The sequence below is a fragment of the Pleurodeles waltl genome, chromosome 6 (assembly GCF_031143425.1).
Source record: "Pleurodeles waltl isolate 20211129_DDA chromosome 6, aPleWal1.hap1.20221129, whole genome shotgun sequence".
In the NCBI taxonomy this organism is placed as follows: domain Eukaryota; kingdom Metazoa; phylum Chordata; class Amphibia; order Caudata; family Salamandridae; genus Pleurodeles; species Pleurodeles waltl.
The window spans coordinates 692,124,034-692,145,188 of NC_090445.1; positions in this window are offsets into that span (position 1 = coordinate 692,124,034).

Here is a 21,155-nt window from a genome sequence, read left to right on the forward strand (position 1 = left end):
ATTGTGCATTTCAGCAACTAGATGAGTATCCCCTTTCCCTCTCTCGTTTTGCATGAAATGCTAATGCTGGGTCTTTAACTTATGGCACATAAGGTTAGAGCTTCAGTGGTAGACAGAAGCTTAGTTCGTACTGGGCTAGAGGATCTAAATCAACCTTGAGCTGAGCCAGGCATATGGCTCGAGCGTTTAGTGGCTTGTCCACTTCTATCACAAAATTGCATAGAAACAATATGATTTAGCTACTTTCAAACAATTCTGTGAAGAAGGAACACCAACACCACAGAGCAGGACTCTGTTCAAGACTAATAACTTTACCACTTCACCATATTTTAGTGAGTGGACTGAGATTAGTTGTTCTGCCCCCCATGGGTAACATTAGACAATTGTTGGGGTATAACCCGGTTTTCTTATCACATACTTACTACCAGTGTTTAGTATGATTTATATTTTTCCTATCTCTGTTAAAAAAACAGGAGCAGAGAACTATGTTTAGAAAGTGATTGCCCAAGAGTGCACAATTTGTCAAAAAAAAGGGTGTTTTTTTTTGTTGTTGCAAAAAACACAATCCTTCTCATTCCATAGTTTCATCTTGATTATTACAGAACAATTGGGATCTGAGTGGTTCAAATAGTGAGACTTAGGGACTGCTCACACCAAAGAAATACCACTGTACTGGGGAACCTGCCTAAACATTAAAATACAAAGCAAAACACAAACGCTGTGGGATAGCGTAACTGGATGGACGGAATGCGGAACCAATCAAACATTCACCCCCAGTCACAGATCTGGGTTTAATCCATCCATTATTTTGCTCACCATGCCACCCCAGTTTAAACCCAGCCATATGCAAATCAGTCTTGACCCTGTTCCTCATGGGAACAGTCCAGCCCGAATTGCCAGGCCAGGTTCTCCCTGGACCGGAAACAAGCATCCTGAGACCGGTTTCGGGGTTTCACCCGTCATCAGCCAGGCTAGCTTGAATCCAGTGGCACAGAGAGCCCGGGACCCACGTCTGGGCATACCCGGCGCACTTAGGGCGGCAAAAGCAAAGCAAAACACAAACGCAGTGGGATAGCGTAACTGGACATTAAAATACAGCAGGCTTTACCAAGATATCCCTGCATGACTGTTGGGAAATCTGAATCTCACCTCCCCTAATCTTATTGATCAAGCTGCTCTGCTGAATATTATTAGTGTTGTAATAGTGACCACATCAGACAAAATAAGATTGGTGGTTATGCCTTTTAAGACTATCAGCAGTGATCATCTCAGTACATTAGAAATGGGTTGCAGTAATGTAAAAAAAAAAAGGCTTTATTAATTTTCAATGCCTCTACATGATTAATAAGTAATAGCCATAGAGTAACGCCTCTGGCACCAAGTTAACAATAAGTCTTCTCAACGCCGTCTGATTTATCACTCAAACTATTACCTTTAAATACAACATAACATCGATTTGTAAAGCGCATGTGCCCCCTCAGGGGTATATTTGCACTGAAACAATATGTTTATTATCCAACACAATGTTTAGAACTGTCAAATTCGGAATTTAGCTGGAAATTTGACCATACACACATTTTCATCTTGAATGCACGCTTTTCAATATTGCTCTACATATTTTAATTCAGAAGAGCAAAAGCTTTTAAATGAATAAGCTGGATAGTATACTTGGGAGCTACTTATAGGTAGCTGAAAAGCTACCAATAGCTCACATGCTACTCTTTGTAGAAGCCTGAAATACAGGGTTTACAACCAGAATATTTTGGCAAAGTTACAAAGTCAAGATTAAACACCAATGGCCTCGTTAGGAGTTCGGCGGATGGAAGTCCCACAGTCAGGGTACCACCAGTGCAGTCCCCTTCCCGCGGCCCTTACTACGAGTTTTCCACTGGGTCAGCTGTTTCTGCCCACTGAGCCAGCAGGAAACAACCCACAACACTGACTACGGCTCATAATTGAGCCGGCGGCAATGTTGTGGCGTGTAGGGTGAACCAGCACTTGTCACGCCTTTCACTGTCTGCAAAGTAGGCAGTTAGAAGCGCAACAGGGCTGGCCATGGGGGCCCCTGCACTGCCCATGCCAAGGAATTATTTTATAGCACTAAGGGCCAGATGTACCAAAGGATTTTACCCATTCTGTGCCTATGGGAAAATGCTTTAGTACATATGGCCCTAAGTACCTTAGCTGAGCATGTTCAAAGCACTTCTAATAATTAACCCCTACAGAGCCCTGGACGAGGTGATCTCGTCCAGGGCGTCCTGCACCCGGTAACTGGGGGGAGCGCTAGACACCAGGGATTTTCTATTTTTTATGAAAGTGACATAAGGGAGCGACCCCTTGGGCAAGGGTTGCTCCCGGGGGGGGGGGGCATTTTTTTGGAAGGCCTTTTCTGCCCCCCCTCAGAAACCTCTAGGCAGCAGGGATTTTTTTTTTCTTTCTTTTTGTTTTGTTTTTTTTTGGAGGTGGGAAGCGACCCCTTAGGCAAGGGTCGCTCCCCTAGGGGGCAAATTGGCCTATTTTTATGAGGCCAATCTGCCCCCAAGGGGGACAGAAACCACTAGACACCAGGGAGTTTTTTTTTTTTTACATGAATTTCACGCAAGGGGAGCAACCCCTTAGGCAAGGGTCGCTCCCCTGGGGGGAAAATTTATTTTAGGCCATTTCTGCCCCCCTGGGGGGCAGATCAGCCTAATTTGATTAGGCCGATCTGCCCCCAAGGGGGGCAGAAACCACTAGGCACCGGGTATTTTTTTGTTTTTTGTTTTACAGATGGGGAGCGACCCCTTGGACAAGGGTCGCTCCCCTGGAGGGGAAAATTGTATTTAGGCCATTTCTACCCCCTTTGGGGGCAGATCGGCCGATTTTTGCTACGCCAACCTGCCCCCAAGGGGGGCAGAATCCACTAGGTACCGGGGCTTTTTTTTTGTGCCAATGTCACGCAGGGGGAGCGACCCCATAGGCAAAGTAAGCTCCTGGGGGGCAAATTTATTTTAGGCCATTTCTGCCCCCCCTGGGGGCAGATCGGCCTATTATTAGGCCGATCTGCCCCCAGGGGGGGAAGAAACCTCTAGGCGCCAGGGCACATATATATATTTTTTTTTTGTTTGTTTGTTTTTTTAGAGATGGGGAGCGACCCATTAGGCAAGGGTCGCTCCCCTGGGGGGCAAATTGTATTTAGACCATTTCTGCCCCCCTTGGGGGCAGATCAGCCGATTTTAGGTCAATCCGCCCCCAAGGGGGCAGAAACCACTAGGCACCGGGGATTTTTTTGGGGCGCCAATGTCATGCAGGGGGAACGACCCCTTAGGCAAGGGTCGCTCCCGGGGGGGAGTGGGGGGTCAAATTTATTTTAGGCCATTTAGGCCTCCCCTGGGGGCAGATCGGCCTATTATTAGGCCGATCTTCCCCCAAGGGGGGGCAGAAACCTCTAGGCTCCAGGGCAAATTTTATTTTTGTGTTTTTTTTGGTTTGCTTTTTTTAGAGATGGGGAGCAACCCATTAGGCAAGGGTCGCTCCCCTGGGGGGCAAATTGTATTTAGACCATTTCTGTCCCCCTTAGGGGCAGATCGGCCGATTTTAGGTCAATCTGCCTCCAAGGGGGCAGAAACCCCTAGGCACCAGGGATTTTTTTTTGGTGCCAATGTCACGCAGGGGGAGCGACCCCGTAGGCAAGGGTCACTCCCGGGGGGGCGGGTGGGGTGGGGGTTTGGGGGGCAAATTTATTTTAGGCCATTTCGGCCCCCCCCCCGGGAGCAGATCGGCCTATTATTGGGCCAATCTGCCCCCCATGGGGGGCAGAAACCTCTAGGCGCCAGGGAAAATTTTATTTTTGTGGTTTTTTTTGTTTGTTTTTTTAGAGATGGGGAGCGACCCATTAGGCAAGGGTCGCTCCCCTGGGGGGCAAATTGTATTTAGACCATTTCTGCCCCCCTTGGGGGCAGATCGGACGATTTTAGGTTAATCTGCCCCCAAGGGGGCAGAAACCACTAGGCACCTGGGATTTTTTTGGGGCGCTAATGTCACTCAGGGGGAGCGACCCCGTAGGCAAGGGTTGCTCCGGGGGGGGGTGGTTTGGGGAGGGTGGGGGGGCAAATTTCTTTTAGGCCATTTCTGCCCTCCCCTGGGGGCAGATCGGCCTATTATTAGGCCGATCTGCCTATTTTTAGGCCGATTTGCACCGGGGGGGGGCAGAAACCTCTAGGCGTCAGGGCAAATGTTATTTTTGTGTTGTTTTTTTTGTTTGTTTGTTTTTTTAGAGATGGGGAGAGACCCATTAGGCAAGGGTCGCTCCCCTGGGGGTCAAATTGTATTTAGACCATTTCTGCCCCCATTGGGGGCAGATTGGCCTATTTTCGGTTAATCTGCCCCCAAGGGGGCAGAAACCACTAGGCACCGGGGATTTATTTTTTTGCGCCAATGTCACGCAATGGGAGCGACCCCGTAGGCAAGGGTCGCTCCCGGGGAGGGGTTGGGGGTGTAGGGGGGCAAATTTATTTTAGGCCATTTCTGCTCCCCCTGGGGCCGGCTGAGCTAGAGGCCAAAGTCCACAGGTAAGCACTTTGCAAAAAACACCTCTGTTTTCTGTGAAAAAATGTGATGTGTCCACGTTGTGTTTTGGGCCATTTCCTTTCGTGGGCGCTAGGCCTACCCACACAAGTGAGGTACCATTTTTATCGGGAGACTTGGGGGAACGCTAGATGGAAGGAAATTTGTGGCTCCTCTCAGATTCCAGAACTTTCTGTCAACGAAATGAGAGGAAAAAGTGTTTTTTTGACCAAATCTTGATGTTTGCAAAGGATTCAGGGTAACAGAACCTGGTCAGAGCCCCACAAGTCACCCCATCTTGGATTCCCCTGGGTTTCTAGTTTTCAAAAATGCGCTGGTTTGCTAGGTTTCCCCAGGTGCCGGCTGAGCTGGAGGTCAAAATCCACAGGTAGGCACTGTTTTCCATGAAAAATTGTGATGTGTCCACGTTGTGTTTTGGGCCATTTCCTTTCGTGGGCGCTAGGCCTACCCACACAAGTGAGGTGCCATTTTTATCGAGAGACCTGGGGGAACGCTGGGTGGAAGGAAATTTGTGGCTCCTCTCAGATTCCACAACTTTCTGTCACCGAAATGAGAGGAAAACGTGTATTTTTAGCCAAAGTTTGAGGTTTGCAAAGGATTCTGGGTAACAGAACCTGGTCAGAGCCCCACAAGTCACCCCATCTTGGATTCCCCTAGGTCTCTAGTTTTCAAAAATACACAGGTTTGGTAGGTTTCCCTAGGTGCTGGCTGAGCTAGAGGCCAAAATCTACAGGTAGGCACTTTGCAAAAAACACCTCTGTTTTCTTTAAAAAAATGTGATGTGTCTACGTTGTGTTTAGGGGCATTTCCTGTCGCGGGCGCTAGGCCTACCCACATAAGTGAGGTATCATTTTTATCGGGAGACTTGGGGGAACGCTGGGTGGAAGGAAATTTGTGGCTTCTCTCAGATTCCAGAACTTTCTGTCACCGAAATGTGAGGAAAACTTGTTTTTGTAGCCAAATTTTGAGTTTTGCAAAGGATTCTGGGTAACAGAACCTGGTCAGAGCCCCACAAGTCACCCCATCTTGGATTCCCCTAGGTCTCTAGTTTTAAAAAATGCACAGGTTTGGCAGGTTTCCCTAGGTGCCGTCTGAGCTAGAGGCCAAAATCTACAGGTAGGCACTTTGCAAAAAACACCTCTGTTTTCTTTTAAAAAATGTGATGCGTCCACGTTGTGTTTTGGGGCATTTCCTGTCGCGGGTGCTAGGCCTACCCACACAAGTGAGGTATCATTTTTATCGGGAGACTTGGGTGAGCATAGAATAACAAAACAAGTGTTATTGCCCCTTGTCTTTCCCTACATTTTTTCCTTCCACATATAAGAGAGTGTGTAAAAAAGACGTCTATTTGAGAAATGCCCTGTAATTCACATGCTAGTATGGTCACCCCGGCATTCAGAGATGTGCAAATAACTACTGCTCCTCAACACCTTATCTTGTGCCCATTTTGGAAATACAAAGGTTTTCTTGATAGTTATTTTTCACTCTTTATATTTCAGCAAATGAATTGCTGTATACCCGGTATAGAAAGAAAACACACTGCAGGGTGCAGCTCATTTATTGGCTCTGGGACCTATGGTTCTTGATGAACCTACAAGCCCTATATATCCCCGCAACCAGAAGAGTCCACCAGACGTAACAGTATATTGCTTTAAAAAATCTGACATTGCAGGAAAAAGTTACAGAGTAAAACGTAGAGAAAAAGTGCTGTTTTTTCCACCTCAATTTCAATATTTTTCTTTTTCAGTTGTTATTTTCTGTAGGAAAACCTTGTAGGATCTACACAAATGACCCCTTGCTGAATCCAGAATGTTGTCTACTTTTTAGAAATGTTTAGGTTTCTGGGATCCAGCATTGGTTTCATGCCCATTTCTGTCACTGAGTGGAAGGAGGCTGAAAGCACAAAAAAAATCGTAAAAATGGGCTATGTCCCAGTAAAATGACAAATTTGTGTTGAAAAATTGGGTTTTCTGATTCAAATCTGCCTGTTCCTGAAAGCTGGTGATTTTAGCACTGCAAACCCTTTGTTGATGCCATTTCCAGGGAAAAAACCACAAGCCTTCTTCTGCAGCCACTTTTTCCTATTGTTTTGAAAAAAACTAAATTTTCACTGCATTTTGGCTAATTTCTTGGCCTCCTTCAGGGGAATCCACAAAGTCTGGGTACCTCTAGAATCCCTAGGATGTTGGTAAAAAAGGACACAAATTAGGCTTGGCTAGCTTATGTGGACAAAAAGTTATGAGGGCCTAAGCGCGAACTGCCCCAAATAGCCAAAAAAGGCCTGGCACGGGAGGGGGAAAAGGCCTGGCAGCGAAGGGGTTAAAGCTAGGATACTAAAAGCATAAAAAGATTGTGACGCCTAAGATTCTATTTCATCCTGATTCAATAATCAAGTTGCTTCCTTTAACACTTGACTTACTAAAGTTAGCGATAGTAAGCAGAGAAGGCTTACCTTAGGAAGAGCGACACCAATCCATTCTTTAGTATTGTCAAATGTATGACTTTTCTAGAGACTAGGGGCTTAAGTTAAAGGGAACTATGGATTGAAACCCTTAAAATAAGTTCATAACTCACCATCCACATCACGTGCATGGTTCATTAACTCTACACCCACCTTATACTCCCATCCCCACCCTGTTGGAATCAATGCAGCCTTTGGTCATGCGACAGACCATACTTTTTGGCCCCTAGAAAAATGTTTGCGAGTACAAAATGAGTAGACCAATTGTCTTTACTTGCAATGTCAAAATACTCACAGACGTTTTGATGATCTGTCCTTGCATCATGTGGCTGCTGTTGGTGTCAACAACATTAAAGGCAGATAGGCTGCTGATTATACTAGGTGGGCAGTGGACCTAATAGACACAGCAGAATGCAAAAATACACAAATAATTGTATCGCTAGATGCAGAAAAAGCAATAGAGCACATTGGCATTTTTTTTTTTTAGCGAAAGCTTAACTGAAGGTAGATCAAGACCCCCATATGAGTTACATAGAGGCAAACTTCCTGTTTCCCTCTGCTAAACTTAGAGAGCTCTCAGAGCTGATATCCTGAAATAAGGCATGAGAGAGGGGTGCCCTCTTTCACCTATTTGCCCTCACAATAGAACAGCTAATCCATTGCATAAAACAAAATCCAGCAATTGTAATTTTTCTGTGGACAAAGTACTATGTTTGTGACTGAACCTGGGATGTCTATACTGGTTCATCTACAAGAGCTGCATATAGATATATATATATATATATATCATATATATATATATATATATATATATATATATATATATATATATATATATATATATATATATATATATATCCTAGTGGCGGTCACTAGGTTTTACCATAGAAAAAGCTTTGTGCCGGTGATTCTTGCTGCGCACAGAACTTTTCGGGGTGATCTGGCAAGCGGAGAAAAGGAGCAGGGGGAGACAAAAATGTTGTGTTTACCATGTTAATCTTTGAACACGACTACAGCCAGAACCACTGGATGGAATTACACCAAATTTAGCAGAAAGCTAGCTTTTGATACACAAATTACGCTTTTGGTTATTTGGTGTAAATCCGTTCTGTAGTTTTTGAGATATTAAAGGGTAAATAAATGTAGATCTCTGAGGTCGCAAACTCTTCCCAATGACTTTGTGAAGAATAACAGCTCGTACACAGAACTCTGATTGGCTGCCAACACTTCAAACCAGAAAGTATTGGCACCATCTTGGAAATCTGCTTCAGCCGAATCCCAGGAAAGCATGTATAAAAAAAAAAAAAAAGCATATTTGGACCCCTGAGCTCAGTGAAGCACCATCTCCCGGGGCAATGCTCATTGGATGGGGGACGTGCGGCCCCCTTTGAGGATCACTAGATGGCCCCAGTGACTGCCACCATTCCAGGGCCGGTTCCTGCTATGTCCCAGGGTTCCCATCCCTGGGATATAGCTGTTTGCTGTGGCTTGGCATTAGTTTTAACAGCTGCCGCCAAGTCACAGCAAACACACTGCTCGCAGCAATGGAGAGCTGTCAAATAGCTTTCCCTCCCTGCAAGCAGAGGTTTCCTCTGTCTGATGCAGGGAGGGAGACAGAGGAAACAATTGCTCTTACAGAGCAATGTGACAGCAATGCTGGCTCCCACAGGAGGTGGGGAGCCATCTGGAACTGTGGGAGCCTTCAGGCTCCCCCGCATGTCCCAATATTGTGACTGGGTGCCCTAAAGGGCACCCAGTCACATCATTGGAACCAGGCCAATGGGTTAGTCCGGGCTGAGAGTGGCCCTTGGGAGAGGGGGCCATGCGGCCCCCTTTTTACTCCCCCAAAATATGAATAATTAGGCTGGGCTGCAGGTGATGGAGTCCCCAAGGCCAAGATTGGCCTGGGGAGGGGGGCCCTTCTCCCCACCCCAAAACATTTTTTAGACCAGGCCTCGGGAGATGGGGTCCCTGGGGCCGAGGTTGAGTTATAGTTACCTTAGAGCACGAGTTATAGTTACTTGAGATAAGTATAACAGGTGAATTGCAATGGTTTTGTAGGTTGAAAATGTGAGCCTAATTTTAACATCCTTTTAACCTTTGTTTTTTTTTAGTTAATTTCTATGTTTTTTTAAATTCTATTTCCTAACTATAACAACTCTGTAATCGTTTTTTTCTTTCAGTGAATATACTTATTACCTAGTGGTGGTCGCCACTAGGTAATTATAGTTAGGGCATGGTTTCTATATAAAAAAAAAAAAAATCACTTGCCTACATCATTTGCACCACTTGACGAATCTTCAAGAAAGTTTCCAAAAACCTTTGCAAGTTTCATCAGTTGGTTCCTGGAAAGTTTAAGGGTGATCCATCCAAGGGGGGGAGGGGAATTACACCAAATTTGGTAGGAATGTGGGTCCTTGTCCAGAAAGATTGCTTTTTTGTGTTGGTGTAATTCTGATCACTACTTTTAGAGGAACAAAGAAAAACCAAATGTGTATATATAGGGATGCGAAGGATTCGGAATCCCTCCTGATCCAGTGCAGAGATCTGATTGTCTGGTAACAGTTCAACAACAGAAGTCGTCGAAGTGTTGTCAGCTAGGTTGGGTCTCAGCTGAAGTAGAGTCCCAAAAAAAGTAAAAAGGGGCCAGGGTATGACCACCTTGACCTCTTAGCTCTCGTTGTACGGTCCCAAAGGGACACCCTCAGGGCTAAGAAGCATTTTTTTTTTTTTTTTTTTTTTTTTACAGAAAGAGTTGCGGGTGGGCCACTTCCCAGGAACTTTAGTGTAAAAAAGCAGGGGGTGGACTCCTGGCCCCCTCCCGCAGCCCCGAGGATGACCACCTCACCAGGGCTTAGGATTCATATGCGGGGGGTGCATGCCACCCCAGCTCACCTGAGTACCACCACCTCTCCAGGGCAAATCTTAAAAATGCGGGGGTGGGGGCCTCATGCCCTCCCGCTGACCTCGGGACTGCCACCTCACCGGTGCTAAGGATTCATATGCGGGGGGCGCGTGCCACCCCAGCTGACCTGGAGATCACCACCTCCCCACGGCAAATCTTAAAAATGCAGGGGCCTCGTGCCTTCTCACTGACCTGGGGACCACCACCAACGCGGCTACACTTTAATTTTGAGTGGGGGGGCACAAGCCCCCCCACGGACCACCACCCCTAAGGTTTCTCTATATTTTGAGCAGTGGGCCAGAAAGCACCCCATGCCCAGGGACCACCACCCCCAGGACTACACTGTATTTTAAGTAGGTGGCCGCACATCACGCCTGCGCCCCATGGAACCACCACCCCTGGGGCAAATATTTAAAATAATAATTATTTAAATATTTAGGATTCATATGCGGGGGGCCGCGTGCCAACTTAGCTGACCTGGGGCCCACCACCTTCCCGAAGCTATGCATGCATTGCAGGGGGGGCCACGCGGCTCCCCTCGAGGAGCCTCTGATGCCCCTGGGGGCCACCACCCCCTCCCAGGGCTGGCTCCTGATATGTTCCAGGGTGTCCAATCCTGGGTCACAGCTGTTCTCTGTGGCTTAGCTGCAGCTGCAGCCAAACCACAGCAAACACTTTGTGGTTTGACAGCGGAACCTGTAAAGTATGTACCACTGTCAAAATCCAAAGCTTTCATCTCTGTCCCTTGCATGTGTGCAGGGGACAGAGATGAAATGCTTCAGCAACTCAGTGCTTGCTGATACCTTGAGGCTTCCCCCTCAGTGCCAGGTGGCCTGTAAGGGCTTTTTAATCAAAATTTAAATACATAATTATATATGAACCGCTGGGGAGCCCTTGAGGGCTCCCTCGCGGTCCCAGATAGCCCATAAAGTGCTTACAAAAAAAGTAGCACTATGTGAAGGTTGCAGACCTTCACACTGAGCTTTGGGGGTTTGAGTCCAGCTGGACTCACTTCCCATTTTTTTTAATAAATAAAAATATTATTGTTTTTTTAAAAATAACAAACATTTTTTATTTTAAATCGAGAAAACAAATATCTCATTCTAAGTATATGAGATATGGAAGCCTAAAAAAACTCTATTTACTTTCCTCTCACTTTCTTTTTCTCTTTCTGTCTCTCTTTCAATCAATTTCTCCCACTCACACACCCACTCAGACACTTACGCTCCCACTCACAGACCTGCTGACACCTTCATGCAACCACTCAAAGACCCGCACACACACTGACGCACCCACTAAAACACTGATGTATGCCCTTTCACACTCAAACAGAAAATATGACAGCCATTCTCATCCCAGATAAGCCTCAAACCTATTCTCCCAGCCAGAGAAGCTGCGGCCAACTTGCGCCATGCACCACCAAAGGGCTGTGCACAGCATGGTTTTGGGTGGTTAAAGGGTGTTAGCCGCAGGGCCTGGAAGCATCCCAGGTCATGCTGGCAACATCCCCTTCACACGTGTGAAGGCTATGCACGGAGCAAGGTTGGGTGCTTATACGAGGTTGGCCTCAGAGCTTTGTTAGAGGCCAGGCCCTGTGGCCAACCACTGCTGCGCACGGGAATGTCTGTCCACAGCGGTAGTTGGATTACCATATTAATTAAAAATTACTATACTTTAAAAAACATAGAAATTCACTGGAAAAAAAAAATTACAGGGACGTTATAGCTAGGAAAAAGAATTTAAAAAACAATGAAATTCTCAATTGAGTTATTACAGGGACGTTATAGCTAGGAAAAATAATTTAAAAAACAATGAAATTCTCAATTGAGTTATCTCAAGTAACTATACCTTGTGCCCTAAGGTAACTATAACTCGCTCCCTCGCCATGCACTGCTAATTACCCCACAAATTACGGCACTCATGACATCTTTGATAACATCCTAGATGATATCAATGTAATATTTGCAGTAAAATCTTTGAGGAAAAACTGTGCATGGCTAGGGAGATAGTGTGTGTAGGCTTCATTGCCCATTAAGGCAGAGTGCAGATATGTATTAGTAAGTAATTAATGTTAAACATGTCCTTACAGTTAAATATCCCCCAAAACTTTTCACTGCTGCAAGGCTAGTTGCTGTCATAAGAATTCATTGGGCTCCTTTGTTACATTTATTAAATGTTACATTCTGCTTGTTACGATCTAGAAAAATACTTCTTGCACACTTTTGAATTGTAAGTTAAAGTCATCTTTAATGGTGAGGTTGGATTTTAAATTATTGCGTTAGAAATGATACTTTTAGAAACTTGCCATTTTTTCTGCCTAGAGTTTCTGGGAGTTTTCAGCTGCCTGGACCGGGGATGGATCTCCCATTCGGAAATGTGTATTGGAGCCAGACAGTGCACAAATGGGCCTGGGTCTAAACCTGACAGGATGGCTGGCAGGGATTTGGGCACTTCCCTAATTACACTTTAAAACGGCTTTCCCCAGCACACACACAACAAAAACAATACTAGCCTTTTGTGTCACTAGCCCAGCCGGAGCCAAACCCAGGAAAGGGCAAAGGTGAGACATAGGGGGAACCCTCACACAAAAGCAGGACTGGGCATAAAAGTCGCATTCCAGGACATGAAGAAGAGCCATAACACGGAGAGCCAGACTTTGGTCTTGTACTGTGACAGCAGCAACACCATGAACAACTGGGAGGACAAGCCCCATGATAGACTAAGGACTCTGTCTGCAGCTGATCCCAGTACTAGTGGGTCACTCTACAGCCAATAAGTCTGCCCCCTTGCATCCCCTGAGGACCAGTTGTATGAAGACATGGACCAGCTCTCTGTAAGGTACCCTTCTGGAGGCCAGGAGGCCTGCTGAAAAGGCTACTGGTGGCTGGAGCTTGCCATCAGGAGTAAAACAAGCCTAAGATCTTTGAAATCGGACCACATTTTAAAATTGACATTGGACCCCTTATGGCGAAAAAGATGAGCATGTAGCTCTGTCACAATCTCTTCTATTAAACCCCCTCTTGAGTGGGTGGGCCACTGGGCGGAGATCAGCACAAGCATTATTTAATTTGTTTCCTAGAAGAAGTTGTGCAAGAGTTCCCCTCCCCATACCCCATACCCTGGACCAGCATACATTTTAAAGGGGGCCCAAGCCCTTTGCCTCAGTTTCTTAAGCAAAGAACAGAAAGGATGGGGCCGAGGGGTGTACCATTGTGCCTCCTCCAGTGGTGGTAGGCTCATGCCCGCTTCCCGTGTCTGTGTCTGAGGGGAGTAGGTTGACCACTATAGACTCAACACCCTGTCCCACAGAGGGGGCTGGGATAATGTAGTTGACAGCTTCTGCACAGGAAAACAAGAGAGCAAGCCAGGCAGGGAGCTGGCTGGACAGTGCAGGATTGGGCTCCCCATGCTGACTCAACTATGATGCACATCTGGGTGTCAGGAGAGGTTGTGCACCCCTCCCAAAAAAAGAAACCACAAAAAGAAAAGAAAACAGCTCAAACTTGCTCACCTTAGTTGCATGAGTTTCCCAATACATTGGGAGTGCCACTAATTATATATTCACTGCTCCTCGGAGGAAGCACCCCATAATGCAGTGCTGGACTGGAACAGTTTCCACTGCTTGTGGCAGCCCCAGGGTGGCAGGAGCACCACCAATGAATTTAAGGAGTGTATTGAGATGCTGCAGGACTTACAGCAGCCCCACAGAAGTTAATTTTGAAGGGGAACCTAAGTTTCTCGGGTCTTGGAATCCATGATCCCCAGGATTCTCACCATTATTTTCAAACACTCCTAAGGCTGAAACTTTTGTTCTACAGTTGAGAGTGCAACAACCTCTTGAGATTGTTTTTATGGCTGCATGTTATGTGGCCTAGATGTGTTTTAAGGAACAGTTAGGTCCTGATTTGGAATTTGGCTGATGGAGTTACCCCATCACAAATGTCTGCTGTATTATGATTCCATTATATCATCCATTATATCATATGTAATACGCGGGGTAAGTGACTACGTTATGTTAACTTTAAATAGGTTGTTAAGAGTATATTGCTGACAGTGTGTTTCTAATAAATATTGCAATGCTTTATTGGTAATAATGACTGCATTTAAACATGGCTATTGATTAGGGAGATATAATGATAATTTTTAACATGTGGTTATTGATATTTTATTGTGGACACCTGCAATAGGCTTGTATTATATATTGTTGTGATGACCCCTTGACAAAGCAAATATGCCTGCTTTATTTCAAGTAATTTTTCTCTATACTGTGATGTTCTATCAGTGATATTGGCAGTTAACACCCTACTATCTCCAGACCAATGGGATTCAACAAGACCCTCAAAGGCATGACCATGGGATTATCAGAGCCCTTGAGGTGGTAATGGGACATTCCCTTGCCATGCCCGTTTGCTTTCAGGGAGCTACTATTGAAGGAAGTAGTTTTCAGCCTCTTTGCACGTCTGTATGGCCTCCCTCTGAAAGGGCATCTCAGCTTGGTAAAGTAGGGGTGGAAGGAAGCTCCCAGGAAACCTCCCCAGAATGTAGTTGGCTACATGTAGGCTCCCAGGAACCCCTTAGGGTTCCTGCAAGTTAATCACCTCAATCCCCAGTTTGAGAGGTCCGGAGTAACCGTGCTCCTGGTGACAGATAATGGGGTGGATTAGGAGAGCAAACTACTCCCTGACCTCCTATCCTTCAAGGAGCAGGATGGGTCCATATAAGGAGTTGCCCTCCCCCCACCATGACCCCTGAGCAACAGGGGGGGCTGTCACCACTTGTTGGGGCAGTTTGCCTCACTCTCTCACTTACTTCAAGGCTCACCGCTTGATGCACCTACGACATTGATACTGGGGACAGCATGCCTATCAAAAAAAAAATGTACGGGCTGTCTGATAAAGTGAGTGCCAGCATTAAGGACAAGGTGTCGAAAATTCTGGAGTTTGGGGTGACTGAGCACTCTAATATCCTCCAATCCAGTGGATGTGGTACCAAAGGCCTCCCCATCAGGTGCCACACGAGAACTCCGGTTCTGTGTGGTCTATAGAGGACTTAATTCAGTCATCAGGAGTGACGCTCACTCCCTCCCCCAAGCTGATGAGCTCATTGACCAGTTGAGAGATGCCAAGTTCCTAAGTGTGTTTGATCTAACATACTGGCTGATTACCTTAACCGAGGATGCTCAGGAGACATCTGCACTTTTATTTTAACCCAGAGGTCAACTTTTAGTAAGGGTGATGCCCTTTGGAATAAAGAATGCCCTTGCCACCTTTCAGAGGTTGATCAACCAGGTCCTGACTGAGATTGACCCTTTCAGTAAAACCTATCTAGATCACATTGCTATCTTCAGCTTCAGTTGGAATGCCCACCTGTTCCATCTCCAGAAAGTGCTTTAGGCCCTGCAGAAGGTAGGCCTGAATATCAAGGCTAGTAAGTTCCAGATAGGGCATGGATCTGTGGTTTGCTGTGATCACCAGGTTGGTGGGGGCAAAGTTCAGCCCCTCCAGACCAAAATACAGACCATTCTGGCTTGCTCCCCCTTGCCCAGGGCGACCCAGACTGAGCTGAAAGACTTCTTAGACCCCACCCATCATTACAGGAGATTTGTCTAGGTGTACAGGACCATTGTTGCAACCTTGACAGAGCTGCTTCCAATTAGCAGCCCAAGAGGGTGATCTAGACGGAGATCTACCAGAACGCTTTGACACCTTGAAGGAGGCCATGTGTACAGCACAGGTGCTGAAGGCCATTGAATTCTCTAAGGAATTGACTGTCCAGACAGATGCCCTGGAGCATGGCATAGGGGCTGTGTTCTCGCAGCTGGACAAAGAGGGCCTAGACCAACCTGTAGCATTCATCAGTAGGAGGTTACTTCCTTGGGAACAGCGGTGGAGTGCCTTCACCCCTTCGGTCTTGCTGAATGTGTTTTCGTTGGCTTTAGGACTCTATATATCGCTGCTAACCAATGCTAAAGTGCTTGTGTTCTCTCCTTCAAACATGGTAACATTGACCTATACCCAATTTGCACACTTAATGTACTTTTAAGTCCCTAGTACATAGTACTGCATGTACCCAGGGCCTGTAAATAAAATGCTACTAGTGGGCCTGTGGCACCCAATAAAGTAGCAATTTAAAACATATCTTAGGCCTGGAAGTGCAGCCTGAAGTGCAGTTGTAAACTACCATTTCAACCTGGCAGAATAAACCTGTAAGGCCTAAATCCTTCTTTTTAATACAAATGCCACCCCTTAGAAAGGCCCTAAAGGCTCATAGAGCAGGGTGCACTGTATGTAAAAAGTAGGACATGTATACTTACGTTTTACATGTCCTGGCAGTAGAAAACTCCTAAAGTAGTTTTTCACTGTTGAGAGGCCTATCTCTCCTATTGACTAACACTGGGTTACCTTATCATATTTAATATCTGCTGACTTTTGATTTGCAGCAAATATAAATATACTGTTGACACTCAAAGTAATTGTAACTTAAAATACTCTTTAATGGTAAAGTTGGATTTTATGTCACAATTCCAGTCGTAGCTCGCGCGACCCAGAAGGGGCGGTGGGGAAATTAAATTAAAAATAATTTTTAAAAAACACTTACCTCCTCTGCCACGCGTCTATCCTGTCGCTGCTGCAGGCGCAGCCTCCCAGCCTGCCCAGTGCCAATCCTGATGCTGCTCAAGGATTGGCTGGGACCGTCCAGCCAGGGCTCTCCGAGGCAGACTGAGAGCCTGTGCAGGCTCTCTCCAGCCCAGCAACTCTGACACTCCTCCTCCCTTATGGAGGAACCGCCCTTGGACAATTCTGAAAAAGCCACTTTTAGAAAGTTGACATTTTCTTGTCCCAACCATTTCTGCCTTCTGCCAGTGCCCTGGGTCACATAACTGTAAATGGTTCTGCTTTTGGAATTTGTGTATTGCTTCCAGGCAGTAACACAAAAGGGGGGCTTAGGTGTGAACAGGGTGGGCCATCCGGGCAGAATGTCTGGAAGGAGCTGTACCCAGCCCCACTTCCAATTCAAAGCATTTTGGCTCCTGCACACAAAGAAATCTGATACCAGGACTGCCTTCCCTCTTGTCACACACAGACAGTTTGGAGCAATGACAAGAAAGGGGAAGACTTTCAAAAACCAGAGTGGTACAAAGTCCGACACTAAGTCTAAGAATTGGACCTCCAGATCAAGTCTTCAAAATTCTCCTGTACCTATGGAAGGTACAGAAGAAGAACTCTCCTGCTGCCAGAGGACTGCGCTGCTGTCTGAGAAGAAAGACTGGACCTGCTTGCCTTCATCACAGGCTAGCCAGATTAACTCCAAGAGCCCATTGGCTGAAATCCTGTGGGACACAAAAAGCTTCAGAGGCCTTCCTGCACCTGTCCAGTGGACTGCTGCTTCTGAACCTGCCTGGGCCTGCAACTGGACCTAACTGGGACCTGCTGGCCTTTGCTGGAGTAAGTCTCTGATCCCCAAGAGGTGCCTCCGCAGGTCCTTGACCTGTAGGTGGCATTAGAGTCTACTTCTCAATAAAAGGTGAAAATCGTGAAGGTTGTGCTCCCCGCAATCACAAAAAGGCCTATTTGTGCTATGACTCTGCTACCCGCAATTATCATAAATGCAGAGTTCCAGTGAGACCTGCTCTTTGTGCCCTGGTGACTTCCAGCACAAGAGCTGCACTTCACACTCCAGCAGCAACAGCCCATGACAACCACCAATGCAAAGCTACAACAACAACAGTCTATGACATTTGATCAGCTCTTCGGGCTACAGTGTCGACCGTCCGCAACACTCAGCCTCCCCTCACGGCTTCCTCCAACACGAACCCAACTCTTTGAGACAGACTTTTCCCTGGCCTATCCTGACCAGATGACTCCAAGTAGTGTTTTGCGCCCTTAGATGCTATTTACAAATAAGAACTTTAAAAGAATCTCCAGTTCCACTGAGTGGATGTTTGATGTTTTGGTATCATTTTATCTATTAAACATGACTGTCTTTCTAATTGGGATTTTTCATGTTGTCACTCCATTACTGTTTGTGTGCAACAAAAAAACACATGTTGCCTCTAAGTTAAGCCTAACTGCTGTATGCCAAGGCACCAGAGGGTTAAGCACAGGCTAAGTTTGTCACTGTGTGTGCTTCATCCTAATAACGATTGTGGTTGTTGCCCGAGTGGGGCTTCCATCTCTCTCAACCAATAACACCATTTCTTATAGTTATGTTGGTTTGGTGATGCCTTCCATCAGCAGCCCTTGTGGCATCATGAATTCGTTTTTTGTTGTGGTAGTTTTTCCTTCTCATCAGAGCTGCCTAATTCAGGCTGGATTGGAAGCCCCTTTCTGGCTACAATGGTGTGCTGCACTCACAAGCTGCTACTATTTTGCAGGACACTTCAATTGAATACTGCAGAGCACCACTACTTTTGTGCAAGGAGTGAAATCTATCATCAAGAAGTCGAAAAGTGGTTAGCCTGTGCACAACATTATGGGCCTCATTACGACCCTGGTGGACTAATGACCGCCAGCATGAGGACCGCAGTGGTAGCGCCACAGTCAGATGGCCAGTTTTCATCTCCACAACGGTCTGGCAGTCCTAATCCACCAGGGCAGCGCTGCAAGATGCACCGCCCTGGGGCATTCTAACCCCCTTCTCCGCCAGCGGTTTCATGGCGGTAACCCCACAGAGACGGGGTGCAGGGTGCTCCAGGGGGATTGCATGGGCAGTGTACACGGGGAAGGCTGGTGCAGAAGAAGCCTGAAACTGCAGCTTTTGCTGCCTACGGACTGAGCCTGAATTCAGGCCAGGACCATAGGCCATAGTCAGCAAAAGAAACAAGGCTAACCAAGCCCCGACCCTGCTTAGCACTTCTGATATTGGGTGCATTTGGGACTGCGCAGCTCACGGAACACCACCCCGCAGATTTCTACTGAGTTTTTGATCAACTTTGCCCAGGCCTAGTCAGAACCCCTTTCAGAAGGCCCTGGGGCATTTAGGGGCTACTTGGCCCAACCTTGAAATTTGACTACTTTTACTCCTGATGTCCCAGGGCCTGACGGATCCTGAGTAAATGGGCTAAATACCACTTCTGCACTTGACTCCCAAGTTATGCGTCGTCAGAGCAGTCCAAGGATCCCTCTATGGGGTTAGGGAGGAGGTGTGGATACATATTACTGGACACTGCTCACAATTCAAAATGTGTGCTGCAGCAGCAATACATCATGTATTAGTCTCTTTTGAAAGCCAGTTGAAGATTGAGAAATATTTTATTTCTAACGCTGACCACATAAAGGAAGAATACAAAATTCACAAACAGTTTCCACAGTCCTCCAATGAGGTTGGGGCTCTAGTGCCTCTCTGGTGATTCACTGTGCCACTCCTTGCATTAGCAACCTTGGTTATTCCCCATTCACTATTGGTAACATCCAAGGTATGCCCCTCCAGTAGTTAGAGTCTCAACAGTCTACTATGACACTGATCTGAAGTCAATAGTGTTCCAGTGCACTTGTGCTCAAATTAGCAGCAAGTTCTCCCAGGGCCGCCAGGCCCAAAACAAGTCTTACCCACACTGGCAGGCCAGAAGCATTCAGAGTCCTGAAGTAATCCCCATCTGGGCGGTGCCAGCCCAAATCAGGTGAGTCAGCCACAAGCTTTTAGGCTTCTGCAGAGATGAGAGGTTTCCTTTGGCTTCTTCTACGGGGTAAGTGTCCACTGCCTCCCAATGGGAACGATGGAGGAAGGGACATGGGGTAGCTATGATGATCCTGTTCTGCATTCCACCCTGGCTGATGGAACTCCCATGGTGTCCTCACTTCTCTAATGGAGTAGGACAAGTTGCAGTCCTTTGTGTTTCCGGCCACCGCTGCTCACTGTCCACAGGCTCTGGCCTGGTCGGCATGGCAAAGTTATCGACTGCAGGCTGCCTGGAATACAAGTAGGTCTGAGCAGAACCCATGGAGTTAAATAAAAACTCTGCGAGATTCTGCAGCCTTCCGCAAGCGGCAGAATTCAAGTTCATTGTGCTGCTCGCGCTCATTTTTAGCGCTGGGAGGTTGTCTGGTGCTGTAAAATCAGCATGAAAGGCACCATGCAGTGCTACAGAAGGCACTGTAGTGTAGCCATTTTTAATGTAGCTTTTGCGCGTTTGCTTAAAGCATTAGGCCTCTGTGCACTTTGTTCTAGATGCATTTTATTTAGCCTTGCACTGTTATTTTCCAATAACCAGTTTCCCGGTCTTGTTTTATTTTCTTCTATCACACTGTTTAGCTTCCTTCAGCACCGGAGTTCTCAAATAATACATTCTTGCTCGCTCTGTGCTTTAGTCAAGGATACAGTCTGGTACATTGCCGATAGACGTGGTAGAAGTTTAGTCTTCAGGGTTCGTAGAAAGTACACATTCTTACTTAGGGACGTTTCTTAGAACACTGGCGTGTTAGTTATAAAAACACTTCCTAGTCCTGGTACACGTAAGAGGGAGATTCCGATCAGGGAACAACAACTAGACGCTGACTGCCCTGTTGCAGATGCTGATCCCGATCACAGGCCTTTGCTCAGGTATGAGGGTTGATGTCCTCCCGGGGGAACCTGAAAGGCAGGCTTAGAGCTTAACATGCGGTGCTCAAAATAGAACTTAGAAGAGAGAACGTAATCTAGTAGCACTATGATAGCGTTATTCTTATGTTTCACTCTCCTCGTTACTAATTCAATTCTACTGTGTTGTATGGTTCTGGTTATTGCGGCTCGCGCCTTGTTATCTAAACTGCAGTCGTTTTATTAAACCAATCTTTAAAACTCAAAATTCCTTTGTCATTTATATATGAGACCACACTGTGTATGAGAGAACTGGTTGGGATCTGAGTGACCACGACTTCCCTGGGAAGCACTAAGATGTCATGCGCTCGGTTGCCCAATTGTCGCTTCCCTTTGGGAGAGATGAGGCACTGCTAGTTAGCCGGAGCTCAACCCGGATTTGGGGAGACAAGGGTCCTTCATCGTGGGTTAGACTTAGTTCCCCACACTGTGAACGATCCTGTCACCCAAAAATCCAGTAGTCTCAATAGGATAATATGAGCCTACACGACAGCACCTCTTCTTTCTGCTGCTCAAGTAGACTTTCTACTAAGGCAGCAGCTTTCTCAACGTGAGCAGTAGCGACCTGCTGTGATTGCCTGCATTGATAAATCTTGCCGGAAGGCGGTCTAGAACTCAATTTTGTCACTCACCAACGTAATGTTGACG